This window comes from Furipterus horrens, unplaced genomic scaffold (genome assembly GCF_987537825.1).
Source record: "Furipterus horrens unplaced genomic scaffold, mFurHor1.1.pri manual_scaffold_10, whole genome shotgun sequence".
Classification (NCBI taxonomy): Eukaryota; Metazoa; Chordata; class Mammalia; order Chiroptera; family Furipteridae; genus Furipterus; species Furipterus horrens.
The window spans coordinates 19,790,247-19,811,903 of NW_028327180.1; positions in this window are offsets into that span (position 1 = coordinate 19,790,247).

Below are 21,657 nucleotides of genomic sequence, written 5' to 3' on the forward strand. Positions count from 1 at the left end.
CGAGCACCAGCCTATGTACTGAAAGATTACCAGTTTGATTCCTGGTCAGGGCAGAGGCCTGGGTGGGCCAGGTCCCTGGTTGGGGGCGTGTGAGAGGCAACCCATCGATGTTTCTCTCTCACGTCAATGTTTCTCTCCTTCTCTTTCTCCCTTCCTTCCCCTCTCTCTAGAAATGAAGCTAAAATCTTTTTTTTTAAAAAGAAGAACATAAAATAAAGGCAAACTCCATAATTCAGTTTAAAACTGTAATATTGTTTACCTGTAAAGATTAAACTTTATTTTAGAGCAGGTACAGCAAAATTTATACAAATCCTAACTCATACTTGGGGGATAAATTGGACTTCAATTTGAATCAGTAATAAATTCCACATCCATATTTTACATACCCATAAAGTTGTGTTTTTCATGTCACACATCCTCTGTCCAAATCAAGATTCTAGAATCTAGGGGCTTTGGATATGGCTGGTGTCAACTAAAAGGGGATAGGAGAGTCATCTAAATCAGAAGTGCAATCCAATGGGAAGCAACATCATCCACCATATTTCCATTATCCATCCATCATTCTTCCCACCATCTACCATTCCTCCATTCACCATCTATCCATTCACTATCCATCTACCCACCATCCACCATCCATTCATCCATCCATCCATCCATCCATCCATCCATCCATCCATCCAATGAATAGCTGAGGATCTATTTCATACAAGGCACAAAATAGATGAAACTCACTGCCCTCACGGGATGTATATTGTAGTAGAATTACACAAAGTAATAATATCTTTCTCTTTCTCTTATATATCAGAGACCTAAAGACTAAAAGTAGTGGTGATTCTTGGTCTGCTATAGGACTGGTAGTTTATAAATGAGCCAAAATGTAACTTTTAGCCTTGTTCATTTCATTTCATTTTTGGCCAAAGACAATTTGCTTTCTTTATCTTCCCTTCCCTTTTCTCATCTCTGTACAGGGCTCTGCATGTTTCAGGAGTTGGCTCTACCCTTCTTCTTGGCCCACTTGATCACAAAGCAACCTTGATAGAACATCTGTTTCTCCATCACAGGGCAATTAATTCCAGATGGTAAACGCCGATCATTTAAGAACTATTGACAGAGATGTTTTGTGAATAGTTTGATGGGCTTTTCCTTCTTCTTTTTTTAGTTTCCCACTGCCTCATCAGAGTTTTGAGCAGAACTTTTAGCTTAGTCTTCCTTGGACATTTACATATTCAATAAGTCTTTTGATCAATCTTATTTAGTGTCATGGAGCAACATGGAATTTCCTTGTTATTTTCTCAGTAAAGTTTCCAAGAAAGATTTGAGGACCTATCAAGGAAGCATGATTATTTAAGGGAGAACAGTAATAGAATTAAGCTGATTACTAGAACAGTTTCTGTAGATGTGTTATTATTTTGGATATTAGCTGTTATAAGTGATAAGATATATGATGTGATAAATATATGATGTGATATAATGTATCTCCAATGGGAATAATATGGAACTGTTTACAAGATAATTTCTTCTAATGATAATGCCATTGTTTCCTTGTTCTGGTTTGGTTGTTAATTCCAGGATTCCTCTTTGATTTTCTGAAGTTTTTTATTTTCTGAAGCATTGCTATTTCTCAAGCATTTTGGAGTTCAGTTGAATATGCATAGTTCTTAAACCTATATGCAGGGTCATAATGATTATTAAGTTTCTACTTGTCTGAAGTTTTTTTTCCTAAATGGAAATTTGTCTTTAAACATAAAACCATGATAGATTTTTAATGCACTATTCTCTATCAACATTACCTATTATGGCCAGAATTGACTTTATATTAATCACTCCCACCTAGATTTCATTTTTGGTTTTGTAGTCTGAGTTAGGTTCTCCTCTGTGTTTAAGAAAATGATTAGATTCATAATGACAGGGACAGAAGCTTTTGCTGGGTTGGTATCCTCTTAGGTAGTCAGTACAATTTAATCCTCAGTTGTATATTTATATTTTATATATGAGACATGAAAATATCCCATTTTTATTCCAGAAGTAGTTAATATAGTGGTCCCTAAGGATTTTTCTGGAGGTCCACTTTCCCTTGCATGCCCAGTTAAACGATGGCCAAACTACAAATTACCCAGATTTTAATAACAGGCAGTGTAATAAAATAACTGAGGACTGAGGTAGTCCAAAGAGGCTGTGCAAACTCAACTGCTCTATCATATGTTTTGACTATTCTTTAGATGAGGAGTTTATGATTCATAGATAAACCAAGCCAATGTAATTCAAGATTATTGATTGAAAGCTGGCAGGCAGAGAGACAACCAGCATTTGCTGAAATTATTGCATCACTTAATCCTCCAAAAGTTTTTTTTGGAAAATGCTATTTTCTTCTATGTCACAGATGAATGAAGTATGATAAATTGCCCAAGATCAGGCATCTAGTTAGGGACAAGCCTAAGATTACAACTCAGGTTTACGGGATTACTTGTTTAAGAATAGCAATCCTGGTGCTACTTAGGGAATTTCTTTCTACTTTGAAGATTACCAGAAACAAGCGAAAGAGGAAACTCCTTGGTCATCATGATTTGAAAAAATTTTACGGAGTTTATCAGGACTGGAAAAAATGACAAGAAATGAGTAATTTTTTTTTCTAGAAAGGAAGAATAGAGAATCACAACTCTTCCCTCCTCTCACCTTGAAAAGAGGATGCAAGCTGATACATGGCAACTAAAACTTCCAGCCTAAAGTTTGCCAAAAAAAGTCAGAGAAAATTGCCTTGTCTTTTTACTCGTCAGCGCTGCCTCTCAAGGAAAAGAGTGTAAAACTACGTCATTCCTGATGTCGCTTGTCTGAACCAGCAGCATTTCCTGAAGCGGGTATCCCACTCTCTGAAAACAGACAGCTTATTCAGACCAGACAGATAAGCTCTTCTCATGTACCGACCATGTCCTGAACTTTCCTCAAAGCCAGACCGCGCCCTCCCCTCTGTCCTTTGATGGATAAAACGGAAGCTGACATTTGAAGGCTGTGGTCCCACCTGTGGCTTCTTTTCTTCTCTATCTTTTTGAAAATTGTAATCCTTTATTTTAAGTGCTTTTTTCAAATGAATTCATTGTTTCTAATTCTTGAGGTGCCCATTCTCCATTGTTGGGTGGTTTGCTCCTGTTATGATTTGTCCTGTTTGGTTGTGAGCTCTTCTGCAGCAGAGGTCCCTTTAGGTGCCCCATGCGCCCTGGGCCACTGTGTCCCTAGAGGGTGGTTTTGGCTGGCATCCGTCAGGACCTACAGAGTCATCGTTGCCGACCACTGTTTACGTTCATGTGTCACTCTTGGATTTTTGTGTCGCTTGAGAGAAGAATATAGACGCCACACCTGAGCGTGGGCTGGGATTCAGGCTTTGATGATTTACAAATACTCTTCTTTCACTGCCTCAGGAAGAAAGTATGATTCTTGAAGCTAGCCTAGGCGAGGGGGCAGACATATTTTATTCCCCGTCTCACATGTGGACAGCTTTATTCAGAAGGCACAGTTCAATCCCCCCTTTTTTCTTGAGTCTGAATCCTTACATTTTTTTCTCCCCGAGCACGACCAGCCCTCAGCCTCCTGGGCCCGTGTCTGAGACAGACACTGCGCTGGTCATTGGCCTCCAGCTCATCACCCTGGTGTCGGGTGCTCCCTTTTTTCCTGATATATGGATCTTTCCTGTTCTTGTTTTCACTCTCAGCTTAATTTTCGTTTGCTATTATTATTACTTTTTTATGTGTTAGCAGAATGGAGGTATCCTCTGTGCCAACTCAGTCCACCATAGTGATTGGAAGTTTCCCATGACTGACTATGTAATATCTTTATTCTGTTTTTAATGTTCTAGTTACCTGTTGAATCCCCTGAACATTTTGTTATGCTAACCTCTCAGCTACACTTACAAGATGACTATATATATACACTGTGATAGCAAACTATGTATGTAATATGCTGGCTCATTAAGAAATAACTTATTTAATCACTATTATAGTTAAATACATATTAATTCAGAAACCATTTTAACCTAGAAAACGATGGGAAATATACTTAAGCTCAGAATTTACAAGAAGGTTCTTGGAAAGGTTGAAAGCACAATTTGCAGAGTGCCTAAGGGTTGAAAGTTACATTGACTCTTTTGAGCAATGAAACTTTGGCAAAGGATATGTTTTAATGAGGCTTTTTTTTTTCTACCCTGAGACAGAGAAGACTGGAGTTGTACTTGCTGTATATAAAACCCCCTATAACCTCTTAACAGGTGTTCCAAGAATAAAGAAAACTACTGTTCTGCTCTCCTTTGAGACTTCTTACTTGTCACACTGGTTCAGATCCAAGTACAAGGGTAGAGTAGAGAATTATACAATTAAGTTGGTCTTTTTCTTCAGCTTCAGAGTCAGAAAAGGAAGTAGATTCCCATTTTGGATCTGGAAGCAAATGGTTCAGAAATAATATTTTTTTATTGTATTTTGTCCTTGTCCATTTCTTTAACCCATGGATCACGTGAGAAAGATTTTCATGTTTCTTAGATATGATTCAGGTTAATTTTATTTTTAAGGCTGTGTCCAGTGAAAGGCTTATTTTGGTCTACTTTCTAGAAATACAATGCTAACAGATAAGGTAGATCAGAAAGCTGCAATTCTTTGGGAGGGACTATTCCAGAAGATAACTGAAATAGTGTGCCTATTTCAAGGGTATTTGTAAAGAAGTCATGGAATGCATTGTATTTGGGCTCATCTTGGTCTTAATGTCAGTGGGAAGGAAAAGGAAGGCTTAAATAATCATCTACCCCTGATAAAGATTCTTGACCTATTAGGAATTTCTCTTAAGATGCAGGAAATGATATCATCTCTTCAGAGGTGTCAGCACCAGGGGAATGTTTAGAAGAGTGTGTGATAACTAAAGTAAAAACAAAATTCAAAGAAAACACACCCTCTCTTCTGTCTGAACACCCCGTGTTGGGGAAATCCCAACCAAAACAATGAAAACCCAAGATCTCTAAACAAAACCTTGTATACTGAAACATCCCAATAAAATATGTAATGCTATATTTTAAAAAATGATCAGATGTTTTAAAAGCCAGGTGGGGAAAAAGTATAACAGGGTAGAAAGAGTGATCGTAGGTAATTTCTCTGGAGAAAATCTTAAGGGCAGGGTCTCTGAGTCTATCCCACTTAGTAAAGCATCTTTGCTGATTCTAGTTTCTTTACCTTCGGGGCTCACCAGTGAGTCTGCTACACACTAAGACTTTATCTTAAAGCATAGATGAAATACTTAGACAGGGACATTAAAACTAATTTTGGACAATGCCATGTGGTGAAGAGCACAGTGAGCTTTAATAGCTTGGGATGAATTTTCATTCTTACCAGCACAAGTTTTTCTCTAATCAGCTGGTCTGTTTCGAAGGAGAAGAAATATGAGTAATAAATATTTAAAATGTCATCAAATCATTTCATTGTAAAGAAAGACAACCACTGGTGACTTGGGACAAAATTATAGCCACAGTGATAATGTGGATCTCTGTTTTGGCATAGCCATATTCTAAGCATTTCTAATGATACTGGCACCACCTGCAGAAGGTTTGCCATCTTGGACAGAAAGAGTTTGGGTTGAGTCTTCTAGTTTTCCTGGTTTGAGACGTTCTTTGCAGAGTCAGAATTTTCTATGTGCCAACTCATGTGCAAAGTTGGATTAGGATTAGCAGGTATATGAGTCGATATATTTTTTCTCTTTCTCCTTCAAAAGTTCAGTTGCTCCCAGTCAGGGCACATGACTCGGTTGCATGTTAGGTCCCCAGTTGGGGGCGCAAGTGAGAGGCAATGACACAGTGATGTTTCTCTCCCTCTCTTTCTCCTTTCTCCTCTCTCTAAAAATAAATAAATGAACAAAACAACAAACAAACAAGCATAAATAAATAAATAATAAAAAGATTCAGTTGCTTATTAAATTTTTGCACATGTAATAAAAGAACAACACAGATGAAGTTTCTTGGGGAAATGAAAGGTCTTTGGAAAAATTGAACTCTATCTCACATCTTCTTTCCATAATTCCTCAGGTGAGAGGTTTGGAATTTTCCTTCCTTGAAACTAAATCTGCTTTTCCCCAGAGTAACAAACTCAGTCTCATCTTATTAGAAGAAGAGGCATTCTATCTCTACTTTTATAAATGACTAACACTATGTGACCCAGGTCTCCCAGGGAGAGACTTGTTGTCTTGTCTGAAACAATATAGTGCTCCTACATAGCCTGGGCAAATCTGAATAGGAATATAAGTATCAAAGTGGAACATATGGTCCCAAGAATGCTTACCATTCCCAATGTTTTCTTTTTGGTGACTTGGATTTAAAAAATAAAATCCCTGCACTGTAAGCTTGCGAAAGGGCTGTAGATGTACCTCCAATAGTTAACAATAAAGAATTGAGATCCAAATAAACTGAATCTAGAACCAAGAAGTCTTAATGGTTTCTTTTACAAATTCTCCTAGTTTCTATGTTTAATTATAGTTGTGTGTGTGTGTGTGTGTGTGTGTGTGTGTGTGAATGAATTTAAAGGATGATTACTCCAAGACAGAAAGGAAACAAGTATCAGTCATCCATAATCTCTGGGAATTCCAGTTTCCCACACTCATTGTAGGGCATCATCTCAAGAGCCAATGATGCAGAATAATTATCTACTTAATGACTTTGGAAAGAATTGTGCAAGGTTATTTCTTCGACAATTACTCTATAGACTTCAGAGAACTCAATAAGATTATTCATCTTTATAACGCTTGCCTCTAAGTTCTTGTCCCACAGTTCAAGTGTGTAGAGTTTCGGTTCTTTTCATCATAATCATGATGAAAAGGGGGGTATTTCAAAACTTAATGCAATGTCTGGGTTTTGCTATGGGATCATCTGTGTGAATCTCCCGATGATATCAGGAATGGGCGATCTGCCAGGATTATTGCTTCTACTTGGTGATTAAACATTGAAAGCCTTTCTTCACTGTGGCAAATATTGAGAAACTGAATTTTCACAGTTTATGAAATCTCTTTGAAAAAAATAAGTGATCCCTGACTGGATCGCACAGTTGGTCAGAGTATTGTCCCATACACCAAAAAGGTCATGGGTTCCACTGCTAGTCAGGGCACATAGCTAGATGGTGGGTTTGATGCCCAGTCAGGATGCATGCAGGAGGCAACTGGTCGATGTTTCTCTCTCACATCAGTGTTTCTCTTTCTCTCTCTAAAATCAATAAACATATCCTTGGATAAGGATTAAAAAAGAAGATTTTTTTTTTTTTTTTGTAAAAAGAGGGAAATTTCAAGTGATCGTCTGTCAGTTTATTTCTATATTTCAGTGGTTGTCCACCAGGAGCAAGTTGTCCCCCCAGGGGACATTTGGCAATGTCTAGAGGCATTTTTGGTTGTCATAATTTGGGTGGGGTGGTGGTGGTGATGCTACTGGCATCCTGTGGATAGAAGCCAAGGATGCTGCTAATCTTCTGTACAAAGGGCAACCCTTCTCCCTTTTCCACAGGATAACATTTATCTGTCCTAAGTGTCAATATTTCTGAGGTTGAGAAACTTGCTCTAATGTATTTTAACAGTTTGTGAGATTTGTGATGACCTGCCAACTCTAATTTACACACCACGACTAAAGCCTGGCATACGTTAAGCCCATCTTTCCAACATTCTTCAAAGTACAGTTTTACAGATCAGAGAGGGTAAGTGCTAGGTAAATCCTCTGCCTTCTTCTGAATTTAAAATAGCTTCCTATAAGATCAGAATCCCTTTTTACAAACACCGAAATTATGCACGTGATGCAACTGCAGAAAACACAATATAAGAATTACCTAAAAAGGAAAATAAAATGGCCGAACCCTTCCTTCACCCCCCATAAAAGTATTACAATCAGTCTGCACTATCACTAGCCTTTTAGTCATTAAAAACAATTAAACAAGAACAAGAAGGAAGCAGACGTCATTCTCCTCCTTGTCTTAAGCCTGTTAAACTGCAGTGCTTTTTGGGCTAAAGTATTTTGTATTTTATGACCACTTTAGTTTACTATAGAAGAGAAATGTCAAACATCTTTATCTAATTTATTAAGTTGTACATTGTCCAGGTTTGACTGATGATTGGAGAAGATTTGCCCTTTCCCACGTATTTGAATGGAAAAGGAACAGATGTATTTGCCTCCTTGTCGTATTGCAAAATGTTCGTGTTAGTATCATCTGCATGGGTCTGCACTGTTCTTATTTCCTTAGTAACCATGTTGCCCTATAACTTTTCTAAAAGGTGGTGCATTTCCCCCTCAGTAATTAGAATTTCTTGCCTTGTACTCTCCTTTTTTCTTTTCTTTTTCTTAAAATTTAAGTCCTTAGTTTGGGAATGAAAGCAAATAGAGGAATGAAAGGATGCCACACACATTAAATAAGTACGTGTTTTAGCTGTAAGAAATATGTATGGGTTCCCTTTGTGTTATGTAATTCTTCTCTAAGGTTATTTTTAATCTGTGTGGTGTAATGAACTACATAGAACATCCAGATGTTCATCCTATTCAGTACAATGAATATTATTAATAATAATGCCTACGTTCAGTGAAGAAATCCTACATTTTTACAGATGAGGGAGACAAGGTGTGTCTTATATTATATGAAGACGGGAGATTGATGTCCTTGAAAAAGAGCTTTGAAGTGGCAGGTGAGGGATTTGAGCTCATGTGACCTATAAAAAGATTCCATGCCCTTCATCAGTGCTTGACAATCTCTTATTGAAACACAGCAAGGCAGTTGCTGGTACAGGATTGTCTGTTTTCTTGAAGTCTTGAGGTTTTCTCATTGTCCCACTAAGTACCAAGTTCAGCTGTTTGTTCTCTGCTCTTATTTTCATCTCCATCTCTTCAGCATTTGAGATTGCGGATGTTATTGAGTGTCTCTTCCTCACCTGCTTCCCCTCTTTTACCCTCTGATTTTTATCACCAGTTCTTCTATCTCTTCACAAGTCTTTTCTAACCAAAGTTTTGTTGTCATGCTTCATCAATATCAATTATTCTTTTGTGAGAAAGGCAACCCAGTTTCTGACTCTTATCTGCGTTTCAAATCTCTGATCCCTATTTCCAATGGACCGCTTGGGTGTCCTCAAGCATCTTTAATTCATCTTGTTCAAAACATCTTCCCATTGAAACTATCTTCTCCTTGTGAACTTCTTACATCTGTGAATAGCTCTCTGTTCTCCAGTCATCAGGTTCAAAACCTTGGTGTCTTCCTCAACTCCTCATTTATTGCCCTCCACAGGCAATAAATAATCAAGTCACATGGAGTCTAATCTGTAACAGTCCATAATCTGTGATCTCTATTCCCCTTGCTCGTCCTGCTTAAATCATGGAGATGCTTTTCAGTTGTTCTTCCTGTCCTTGCAGCTCTCCATTTTATGTGTGCTTTTATCAGAAAATCCTTCACGTGATCATGTTCTGATCATGTCACCTGCTTGCTCAGAAAACACCAAATGTTCCTGAATACATCTTGGGTTATTTGCTTATGCATCTAGGAGGCCCTTCTGACACCAAGCAAATTAAAACTACTTGTCATTCCCCAAACAAGTCATATGATCACAGCCTCCGTGTTTTGGCTCGTGCAGACACACAGACTTCTGCCATTGAAATTCTCCCTATGATTTCAAGTTCTGCCTCAAATATTATTCATTCACAAAGCCCTCTTGATTCCCATCCCTACAACTTTTGATCCTTGCACTTTCCCCATCACCTTCATACTATTTTGTGTCTATGTTATGCCACTTTTCTTACCTTTTATTTTAGTATTTGTTAATTTTACAGTTTTTGTTAGTCATTATTGCTGCGTTTAGCTTGTAAATCTTCTGCAGGCAAGGATCATGTCTTATCTCAGCACTTTCTCCTTCCTAGCATCTGGGACGGTGCCTGAGACACAGTAGAAACTCAATGGCCATTTGTTAAATGACAGTGATGCTGGTGGGGTGATAGAGAACATATAGACATAGAGAAATATTTCCTCTGTTTCTGTCCCATGAGAGAGATTGTAGAGAATTGGTGTAACTCCTTATTTAAATGTTTGGTACAAGCTTATCAGTGAACTCATCTGCGCCTGGTGCTTTCTGTTATAGAAGGTTATTAATTATTGATTCAGTTTCTTAACAGACATATGCCTATTCACATTGTTCATTTCTTCTTGTGTAAGTTTTAGCAAATTGTGTCTTCCAAGGAATTGGTCCCTGTATCTGCATTGTCAAATATGTGGGCAGGAGTCCTTACTGTGGCCCTTGAGGCACTATAATCTATCGCCCACTCCCTGATTTCATTACCTGTCTGAGCACATCACTTTCCTTACTTCATCCTCACTCACTCAGTTACAGCCATACTGATTTCCTTAGAAAGGTTCTGAGCTCTCTCCTACCTTGGGGGTCTTTGCACCTGACAGTCCCTCTGCTGGAGTGCTTTCCCATAAGGAGAGATAACATGTATATGGCATTCACAATGGGTCACGTCTAGTCTGAGTGCTTTGCAGACATGAATACCTTTTATCTACATGTCCTTCCTTTAGATCTCTGCTCAATCTTCTCCTTTCCGGAAAGGCCCTCTCTGTCTCCTTATACAAAAAAGCAGCCCTCTCCCCATCTGCCTCTCATATCACCCTATTATTGTCTTTACTGTGTTTTTGCCCATAGCTCTTACAATCATCAGTAATGAGATATATTTACTTGTTTGTTTTCTTATTATATATTTTCCTTTACTGGCATTATTATAAATTTGAAGAAGCCCGGAACTTTATTTATTCATTGCTTGTTCACTGACTGACTGATTGATTGAATTTTATACTTGGTACCACCTGCAAAACCAACCTGAAATCTGTAACCGAGGACAAGTTCCTGGCTGTCTTCTGTGACCCTTGCACTGCATGTGCCTGCCAGGTCCTGAGGGTGTGGAGGGGATAGGGGGAGGTTTTGAAAAACATTTAAGTCACTGTCCTCAATTAACTTTTGTTAGGCTGGTAAAACTATTCTAATACATGATTCAACAATGATTTTGTTGGGTGGGGGTAGCAACAAATCCTGGTGAACTCGCATAGTCAGATGTAGCTTCTGTAAGGAAGAAAAGCATTTTGATCCAGGTCTTGAAGGACTTGGTAGAAGCACAGTGTGAGGCAGGGGTGCAGAATTTGGGAGGAGGCCAGAAGTTCAAAAGCATCCCTATTTAAATGTTGGGGTATATTCACATACACATTTAACCACTATTGGGTCCTACCACAAAAATAAAGAATATACATATATGCATATTTACAAAAGAGCATATTACTTTGTTCAACATTTTGTAACTTTTAAAAACTGACAACCAATTAACAGCACTTTCCTGAGACAAATCATATCTAGTTTTACTCAATTTGTTACCTCCCCTGGTAAAATAAGTGTAATAATATCTGCTTTCTCAGATTGGTATAAGAGTCATTATATATAACCTACTAGGTTCAAATTCTGACTCTGTTACTTTCTAGCTGTGTGACCTTGGACAAGTCACTTAGCCTCTCTGTGCCTCCATTTCCTCATATGTAAAATGGGGTAAAAATAACAAGTACCTCATAGGGTTGTTTTAAGAAGTTAATGAATGAACAGATGTGAAGTTCTAGATCAAAGGCTGAAACATAACTAGGACTTCGTAAAAGTTGACATCGTTCTTATTACTAGGCGAGGATTAACTATGATAATGTCTGTCAAAGTGATTTATCATATTGCACAAGTGTAGAAGGAATTTCAAATGTGCATGTGTAGGTGTGTACATTTTTTTCTGTCCTTGTCCTAGCATTGTCTGGTGGGTAAAGATACAGGTCCTGGAGCTATATTGTTCAGAATCACATCCTGGATCCATATGTACCAGCTGTGTGACCACTGGCAAATTATTTATTCTCCTTGTTCCTAAATATCCCCCCTCATTTTTAAAGTGAGAATAATAGTACCTCCCTGTTTTGTAGTTTTGTGGCCTACGTGCAATAGTATGTATAAAGTGCTATTCCTAGTGGCTTGGCAGAGTAAGCCCTTAATGAATGTTAGCTATTATTATTAGCTCTTATTTGTGATGAATCCATGTGACTGGGGACTTAATGTACCAGTTCTATTAATTCTCCAAGTTTTACAGCACAGTCTGACCCCGTGTGTCCCTTTTGGCTAGTAAAGCGGGTGGTGAGAGGCTGAATAATAAGTCCCAGCCTTTGGTTTTGCTTATTCTGCCTCATAACATGCGAACACTTAATACTAATCTGGATTTTTCCCACCCTGGCTAATCATTACTTCTCAAAAATGCTGACCAAATCTGAAAATAATCTTCAGTTCTGTCATTAATTTAAGAAGTAATGTTTCCAGTGTGGCTAGCATTCTCAAACCACTCTCCCAGTGAATTACATTCATTACTGTGGTGGGTATTCATTTTTGTTGAATTAATCTTTTAAGAGTGAGCAATGACCATAACAGTTGAAATAGTTATCATGTCTGAGTGAGAATGCAGTTTGGAAATTCAGCATGGCCCAGCCAGAATAGCAGAGGTCTGTGGGCCTGCTCACAGGGAGACAAGTGCTTTTGCTCTTACCTTTAAAGCAAATGTTACTTGGTGTGATATCTTGATGTATCATTGGTTCTATAGAATCTCCAGGATGCTTCATTGAAAGTGATGATAACTTTTGCCTGCTAACTGAGTCTCATTTGGTCTCTGCTCAGAGGTTGGTAAAAGCTGTATACACACACACACACACACACACACACACACACACACACACACACACAATGTGTGTGTGTAACTGATGACGAATCAACTCACTCCAAGAATGTCATTCACACTCCCTGCAGAAAAACAGCTCTTTCTATAACTCTATATGAACACCTAATCTATTTTCCTTAGAAATGCACCTCTAACAGGTGTGCTTACTTTTATAGGCAGGATATTTGATTGGAATATTAATTGCTGTAGAGTTTTGCTTTGATCCCCATCATGTGTCCAGACATTTATGTTCCATTAGTTCAGGGGCTTTGGGGTTATAGGTCAAAAGGAGAAATTGTCAGGTATCCACAAGGACTTCCTGTTCCATCTTTGGCTTCTGAAAGCCTGGGTTGGTTCACCAACAGGACTGATGGATCCTCAGGGAAAGGGAGGGTGGAGGAGAGCATCGGGAGAGGTGGTAGCCATCGTGGCAGACCAGAGGGAGGTTAGCCTCCCTGAGATGAGGAATGCTAGGGCTGGGCTGGAGGGTGTCTTTGTGTGGTACAGAGGCTCCTCTGTGGGGGCTCAGGGAGGCTGTGTAAAGTGGATTGTGTGCCCTCTGGGCTTGAGAGCATGCTGAGGCTCTCTCAGCATCAGCTCCCATGGAGAGGGCATCTCTGTGTTTCCTGGAGCCCAGAGGCCTCCACTAGGAGCAGGGATGGCAGATGGCAGGTGTGATGGCAGTTCTAAAGTGGACGCCTCACTCCGTTTTCTGCCCCAGGGAGAACCCCTGTGTTTGAGTCAGATTCCTTGGGGCTAGGGAGGAATTCTCCACACTGACTAGAGTTTGCCATTGGCTTCATTGGGTGAGTGGCCAAGCAGATTGAAGTTGATTTAGAGAAATAACTGGATCTGAGATTCTTGTATCCAAGTCTCGTGAAAGAGAACGCACACCTGCCACATTCATGAGCCCGTAACAGGAAACTGGTAACGGTAACTATACCCCAGAAGTTGCCATGAGGAGGAGCAGCGTGGACCAGGCCCGGTGCTCACTGTGAAGCCTGTCCCAGTCGGCAGGCCTAGTCTGTGCCCCAGGCGGAGGGCAGAGGTAGCCTCTGTGGGCTGCTGTGCAGAAGAAGGCCTCTCAGAGGCTTCTGAACCAGGAGAGTTCGTATCAACAACGAGGACACCAAGTTTTATCCTCTGAACTGAGGCACATGGAGAGAATGCATTGTCCAAAATGACAGCCAGGGCTGGGGCAGTCAGTGTTCCTCAGGTGGCTGTTGATGCATTTGCCTTAAGGAACCCATTTCTCACACCAAACTCAGGAAACACAATTCTCTTTTTGAGCCTACAGCGCACCAGAAAAAGACAGACGCTGCAGGCTTGGGTAGAAAATGCTGCAAATCACTTACAGGAAACAGTTAAGGAAAAATAACAGGCTCTTCTAATTGTAGTGGCATCTATGTAAACCAAGAAAAAAATGGTCAAAAATGTTGCCAGGGTTCTAGGCTTTTTAAAAAAAGGACTGGTGAAGCCTAGGGACCCTTTCTCAGGATGACATTTAAAAATACATACTATAAAATACATCAGTTTAAAAAGAAACCAATTGTCCTGAAAGATAATTATTACAGTATTAAGAAGAACAAATAGGTTATGTTAACATTTTTGCTTCTTTGTTAAGGCATCAGAGAACAATATTTAGCAATGGGTCTAACAATCACCGTAATTTTAAAGCAGTGATGAGCCAATGGTAAATTTTGAGAAATATGAAAACACCTGTGTATTTTTGAGGGGTGACCAAACCAAAAGGAGCTCTAATAAGGAAAGGAAAGACTAAATTTCAGCTAGAACTTAGTGAAAATAAAGATTAATTTTTCCCCATTCAAATTTATAGAGCTCCTGAATTAGAGCAGATGACAACAGATCAATCTATAATGATTTGTGCATGTGTGTGTGTGTTGGGGGTGATGGGGGGAGTTTGTTCCAATTTAGAAAAATTTTGTGTTTTCTTCTATGGTTGGACTATTTATTGGCCACCTCCTATGAGCTGTTTCTTTGGGATTCTTAGAAGAATTTTTATTGCTTCCAAATGAAACAATAGGTTATAAGATACCCCTACGAAAAAAGAGTTTGGAGACCGTCTTGCTTCACAAAGAGAAAACTGTGGCGAAACCCTTGAGTCCAGAGAAGCTGCAGGCTTCTCCCTGGAGCTGTTGGATTTGGCGATGAGCTCAGCCGCTCCGGAGTCAGAAGGAATGGCAGCCGTGATCCAGAACAAAAATGAAAAGAAATTTTAAGAGGCCCCTGCCTAGGAGAAGGAAAGGGGATCAAGGGTCAGGCTACCAAAAAAAGAAAAACAAAAAGAACCAAAAAAAAAAAAAAAAAGAACACAGACCTATCTATGCCTTCTGATTTATTCACTTTTAGAGAGGCCAGATCTCTTCTGAGGGGACAGAGTTTTCTTAAGCAGAACAAGCAGCAGCATTGGCAAACTAAAATATTGTTGTCATAAGATCTACCTCTCCAAAAGGGAACTGAATGTCGTTTTGAAGTTCCTCTGGGTAGTGGCCCTCTTTATTATTTTGCATGAAGACCGAACAACTTGGGCTTAGCTCTTTTTCCATAACAGCGATAGAATCCCACTGTGAACATGCAGAAATATATCACAAACTGTTGCCTATGTTTTTTCCCTGAGCTCCTCAGAGCCAGCCCTCTGCTTAGATATCTGTGCGAAGTGTCCTTCTCTACACGGCAGGCCTCGTTCTCTTTCATATCCATCCACCCACCCACCTACACACACATGTGGTTGCTTTTTGTCTGGTGTACATACATTCTATTATTTTTATCCTATTATTCTATTACCCTCGAATTTCATTTGTTAAAGGGAAGATTTGCTTTTTCGAAAAAGCAAATGTCCGGTATTTTTAAATGATCAGTGCTGTTTTCAAACAAAACTAAAGCATGATTACAAGGTGATCAGTGCAGCTGAAGCGTAAAATGACAGTAAATGTGCATGTAGTTACTAGGAAAAAGAAGCTTTTGAATGTCTGATGAGTGTAAGGGTCCCAGACAGAGGTAAAATAAAGGGCTTATGTTTGACTTAGATTCTAGGGGGCACCTCTGTTCCTGAATTTTATGGACTGTTTCCTGTTGCAGCATTTAAGCTGTTGGTCCCAAGCAGTCTGGTGTCAAGCATAAACAACTTCATTCACTGTCTCCAACAAACTTGTGACAAGAAACAACCTGGAAGTCAATATATGGGCAGGGCTGTGGGGCCCTCAAGTTGGAGTCACTTAGCCCTAGGTTCAAGGTCATTGGAAGGAGAGATAGGCACTTGTTCTTTGAAGTTTCTTCCCTGTCAGGATGTATGATATCAAGTGTCAGGGTTTGGGACTATTAATTCTCTCCTCTCATCTGGAAAATTCTTTTCAGATAAAATGTCAGCTGTAAAAAGTCTTTTATGGATGGATCACTCGAGGCATTTTATTTTGCAGAGAATAAATTGGTAGCCAGAGAAGCTAACCCCACTCATTTGATCTTCAAGTTCTTCATTCCAAAGGTTAAGGTCCTTGCCTTTCTTTAAGTCTGGAAATTCCATTTTTTTTCTTGCTAATTGGGATTGTGGGAAACAGAAGCCTCCTTCTTATTTAATTTACCTCTTTCATTTTAGATATCTGGATATTTTATTTAAATTTTTTAATGATTGTTTTCTTTAACCACAGGGTCAACTGCTTGTACTTAGTCATTCGTTTGGAAAAAGACTACTGGGAATCCAATCCGAAATCAAGGTGGCTGATATTTTTTCTCCATATGGCCAAGTGAAGTTTAAGCTAGCTCATGCTTCCTTTATGAATAGATGCAATACAACTTTTCATCAATATGCACTAATATGCTTATATAGATTATTTGTTAGATCTTACTGGGAAATACGACAATTGTAAACTAGGACCACCGTTTGCTTTATTGGACTTATTGTACAATCTGCAAAATAAGCTGAAGATTATTCACTCTACTTTCAGGATAGAAAAGCTGGGGCTGAGGTAGAGACAGCACACAACCAAGCAGGGTGGGACTTGGTGGTTCTGAAAACAGAACACAGATTCTCCATCCTGGGCTTGTAGAGTGAGCCACACCACAAGTCTGCTGAATTTGTAAGATGCCCTTGCACTTGCCTAAAAAAAAAACAGGACGCATTCTCAAAGAAGACTGCAGTTCCCATTTGGGTGGTTGCTTGGCTATTTCTGAGCAATTTGTGCTCAGCATCCCTTGACATTATGGTCAGTTTATTTTTTTATTAAATCACTTAGTGGTGGTCTTGACAAATCCACAAGTCTAAGTTTGTTACAGTGGTTATTTCAGACAGTTAAGCACCAGAAAATAAAATAAATAAATAAATAAAAGACCAACTGCTGGTGTAGGATGAAGGTGGCCCTGGTCCATTTAAATGCTCACATGGACTGAGGCAGCTGGATGCACCCTGGATATGCAGCTGGGAGACTTTAATACATTTCCCTCCTCATATGCTAAATAACTTCTCTCTTTTCCCATTTATTTTTCATAACAGTTTTTACTTTCTGACCTAATGTACATTTTTGCCTAAGTTACATTTTGGGGACAATGAAGTGGATGGTCATACGGAAGGGTTTTTTTAGGTTGTCCATTATTATCTTTAAAAATAATTAAAATTATTATCACTAAAGTGACACTTAAATACTCATTGTGGAGCATTTAGGATATTCAGAGTTAACATTTTAGAACATATATACATTTATATCTTTATATTCTATTCAAAAAAAATTTGGATCATACTATGCATACTCTCTTGGACTTTTATGACAATATACTGTGAACATTTTTCCAGATCTTTATATAGTTCTGTACAATATAATTTTTAAAGACTGCATAGTATTTTTTTGTATGTAAGTTCCATACTTTAGACACTACTCACTTTTTGGACATTTATGTAAATTCTAATTTTCAGCTATGGTAAATAAGGCTTCTATGGACATATTTGTAGACTAATCTTTGAGTGTATTCATACTGATTTCTTTAGATAAGTTCCTAGAATTAAAAATATTGAGCCAAATAGGAACATTGTTAAAACTTTACCTGTGTATAGTCAAATTGTCTTCCAGAAATAACTCTACCAAGCTATAGGTCCACCAGCCACGTGTTCCTGGCCTTTCCTTTATTTTACCTTCAAACTGGTTTATTGCTTCTTCCTTTTGACATGATGCTTCATCACAATATTGCAACCCCATGTTTTCAAATGATAGTTTTTCCCTTATTTTTCATTTTTTCCCCTGAATGCAGATATATCCTCAGAATCCTTCTCAACAAGAATTTTAGGCATAAAAAACTAACTGATTAGAATTGTCTCATGAGAGGAAACCAATATATTTGCCATACCTGCTTTATGGCTGAAATAAAATAGCAGATTCTTAGAGATCAGTTGACAGATACTGTCACGTGTCACCCTGCACCATCTAGACTTGGCGATACAAAGCGCAGTACAGGACTGGAGTTGGAGGTTTTGTGCATATGAAGAAATCAGACCTACTAATGAGAACAAGGTCTCAGAGTACTGCTTAGGAGGCTCCTTGCAAGTTCAAGGTTGGGTTGCAGCACGAGGGTCCATGGGAGGCAGAGAAAACGCAGGTGCACTCCACCAGACTTAGGTAGCTCAGAGGGCTTCACTGGGGAAGGTCCCCGCTCTGTGAGCGAACAGAACCCGTACCCAGTGCAAAGGTGGGACTGGTTTCTAAAATCCAGGCTAAGCCTCCGTCTGTTCCCTGAGTCTCAGCTTTCTGTTACAACTTGTCTGGAGGTGTTATTAGGAGCTGCTGGGGGAACACTAGCTGCTTGTGGATGTGAGTGATTGTCACTGGGCTAATGGCAAAGGTTAAGGATTCAGACATAAGCCCTTTTGGGTGCTGCCTGAATGAATATTCCCTGGCTGGTTCTTTCTTGTCTTGAGTGCTCACTGATCGCCTGGAGAACCAGACCTTTTAACCTCTGCAGCGCTCTCTCTGCCGCTGTTGAGTATGACCCTGTGGGACAGCTTCCCTGTCCAGGCCTGAACATTTGACAGCAGGAGGTGGGGATTAGCGGGGCGGTGCTGGAGTGCGTAAGCTGGCTTGTGATTTAGCACAAAACCAAATTACTCTGAAAACCAATTTTTAGCTGCCCCAGCTCTCACGTTTGCCCAGCATTTCTCAACAGTTTTCTTTGTTGTGACAATGAAATGTTTCTTCCGCCAACATTTAAAAAGTCCTTTTAATTTTAGTGCTTTGCCTTAATTTTCTTAAAAGAAGAAAAAGATACATAAATAATTGAGGGGGAAAAAAACCTGATGCTTTGGAACTCCTTCAGTTAGATTATTGGCAGGCTTATAAAAGACTTTTTTAATTGTGAAATAGTCAGGAAGCAGAGAATGTTTTTATTTATAATTCAGATATTCTTCTTAAGCGAAACATGGTTTCCCAGATAAGCTTTATTTTCTTACCTTCCTGTTAACTCTCTAGTTACTCAGTAGACTGTAGACTGACTGCACCAGGTTGGAAGAAGAGGGGGGACGGGCCGAAGCCCAGCCTGTGCTTTGTGCGGTTACCCCTCGTCCTCCCTTTTCCCTCCTCTTCCTCCAGTTCCTCTCCTGCTCCTATAGGCACCGCTCTGCCTTTTCAGTTCCCGCGGGTTCTGCTGCTTTGCGTTGTAACTTAGCATGGCTCTTGGTAATATGAAAGCTTAGTGGTTGAAATCAAGCATGTAGTTTGTGTTCTGGGTACGTGTGTATGTTAATAACATCATACTTCTCTACGTGTGTTTTCTCCCTCGCTTGCTTATTTATATAAACTAATAACCGAAATACCGGAACAAAGTGAACTTCATTTCTGATTGGTGGGTCCATTGCATTAGATTGGAAACCTCCCACCTCTTCCGATTGAAACAAGGCTGTCTTTAAGAGAAGTTTCATGGGGGATATTTGATATACATCTTTTAAAAAAGTATCCCCAGATCTTATTTACTTTATAACTGGAAGTTGTACCTTTGACCCCCTTCACCCCCCCCCCCCCCTTGTTTTTGACAATTACTCCTTTGTTCTATGTGAGTTCAGGGTTTTTTTTTTTTTTGTTGTTGTTGTTGTTGTTTGCTTTGTATTTATTTTCTTTAGATTCCACATATTAGTGAGGTCATATTTGTCTTTCTCTGTCTGATTTATTTTACTTAGCATAGGACCCTCAAGGTCTATCCATGTTATAGCTAAATAATATTCCATTGTACTATACGCCACATTTTCTTTATCCATTCATCCATCGATGGACACCACTGATACACATTTTTGTGTTTAATCTTGACTATCATTTTTGTAGCTCTAAGTAACACCTTTTTGTGTGTGCTAATTTAGGTCCTTGTCATGCTTTGGTCTCTGGCTCTAGTTGGTCCCTGACTCTAGTTTCGCTTTCAATTCTGGTTCAAGTTTATAGGCATCTGGGGTTGGAGAGAAAGGGGACATGACAACGTTCATTTGCTCTGCTCAGAATACTTGATTTTTTGACACCTAGTGAATGAATTCGCTTTGTTTCACACAAGGCCAGTAGTTAGTAGGGTTGAAAGCCAGGCATGCTGCCATGTTGATGTGGATGGGGACCATTTGCTCAACGGTGTTAGTCTCATGAAAGCCAATTGTCCATTGTCCTTTACAAGATTACAAAGGGTCCTAATATTTGAGAGGGGGGGGATAGTTAATTTTTACGAACCAGGGGTATGGATTTGGGGGGGATTGCTGGGGGAGGGGGGTGCTGGGTGGAGGGGAACAAGGGGGAGAAAATTGGAACTGTTGTAACAATATAATCAATAAAAAACATTAAAAAAAAAAAAAAAAGAAAGCCAATTGTCCTCTCTTCCACTGTCTACACAATTCGGAGAAATAGAGAAATTCCCTAGGAAGTACATGCTAATGAAGCCTCATTAACTAAGAAAAGAGTCATTAGATATTATATTAGTTCAATTTGTTAAAGCTTGTGCTTGTGCTATCTGTGAAGTTTGTTGAACAAGAGAATGATATACATAAGATGAAGAAAATATTCACTTAAAACAACATTTCAAATAGATCAGAAGCATCCTTTTTTAAAATAAATAATTGTTATGATAGTCACAACAATTTTGATATAATCATGACATTATAAAAATCTTAGAATAATAGTCATATTTCTTTAAAATATGAATAAAGCAATAAGAAGCCTTAAATCTATATAAAGATAGGGTTAATAAATATTTATTCCAATATTTTTATTTGAATAAGATAATCTAACGTGGTATGGCTGATGTTATTATCCCATGGGCTAGTTGGGGTTAATTAACTTTAGTTGCCATAGCAAGTAACGCTGAAATCTCAGTGGTTTAACACCCAAGTTTTCTTTCTCAGGAAGTCTGATGGCAGCTGGGCCACTCTTTCCAACCTTACAGCCATATCAAATCAGCCTTAATGCCAAGAGATTAATCAAATCTTTAAAAACTATAAAAATATAAGTGGAACCTACTGAACAAAACAAGCAAATGTGCAAAATAGAACCGGTGACATGGAAACAAGGAACAAACTGACAGTGACTGGCAGGGGGCGGATGGAGGGGAGGGAGATAACAGGGGAAAGAAGGGAAGGGTCTAGTCAAGGAACAAGTATAAAGGACCCATGGACGTGGACAACAGGGTGGGGACTGACTGTGGCGGGGGGCAGGGGAGAACAATAGGGGGAAAATTGGGTCAACTGTAATTGAACAACAATAAAATTTAAAAAATTAAAAAAAATTGCAAATACTTATACAATGGAAATAACTTGCCTGGTCAGCAATGACAAACAATGTGAAGAAATCCAGAGATATAGCCACTGGCTGGATTTGTGAGGTTAGAATGATGAAATATGGGCTGATCTGTTCAAGTTGGCAATTATAGGTTTTGATGGCCCATCT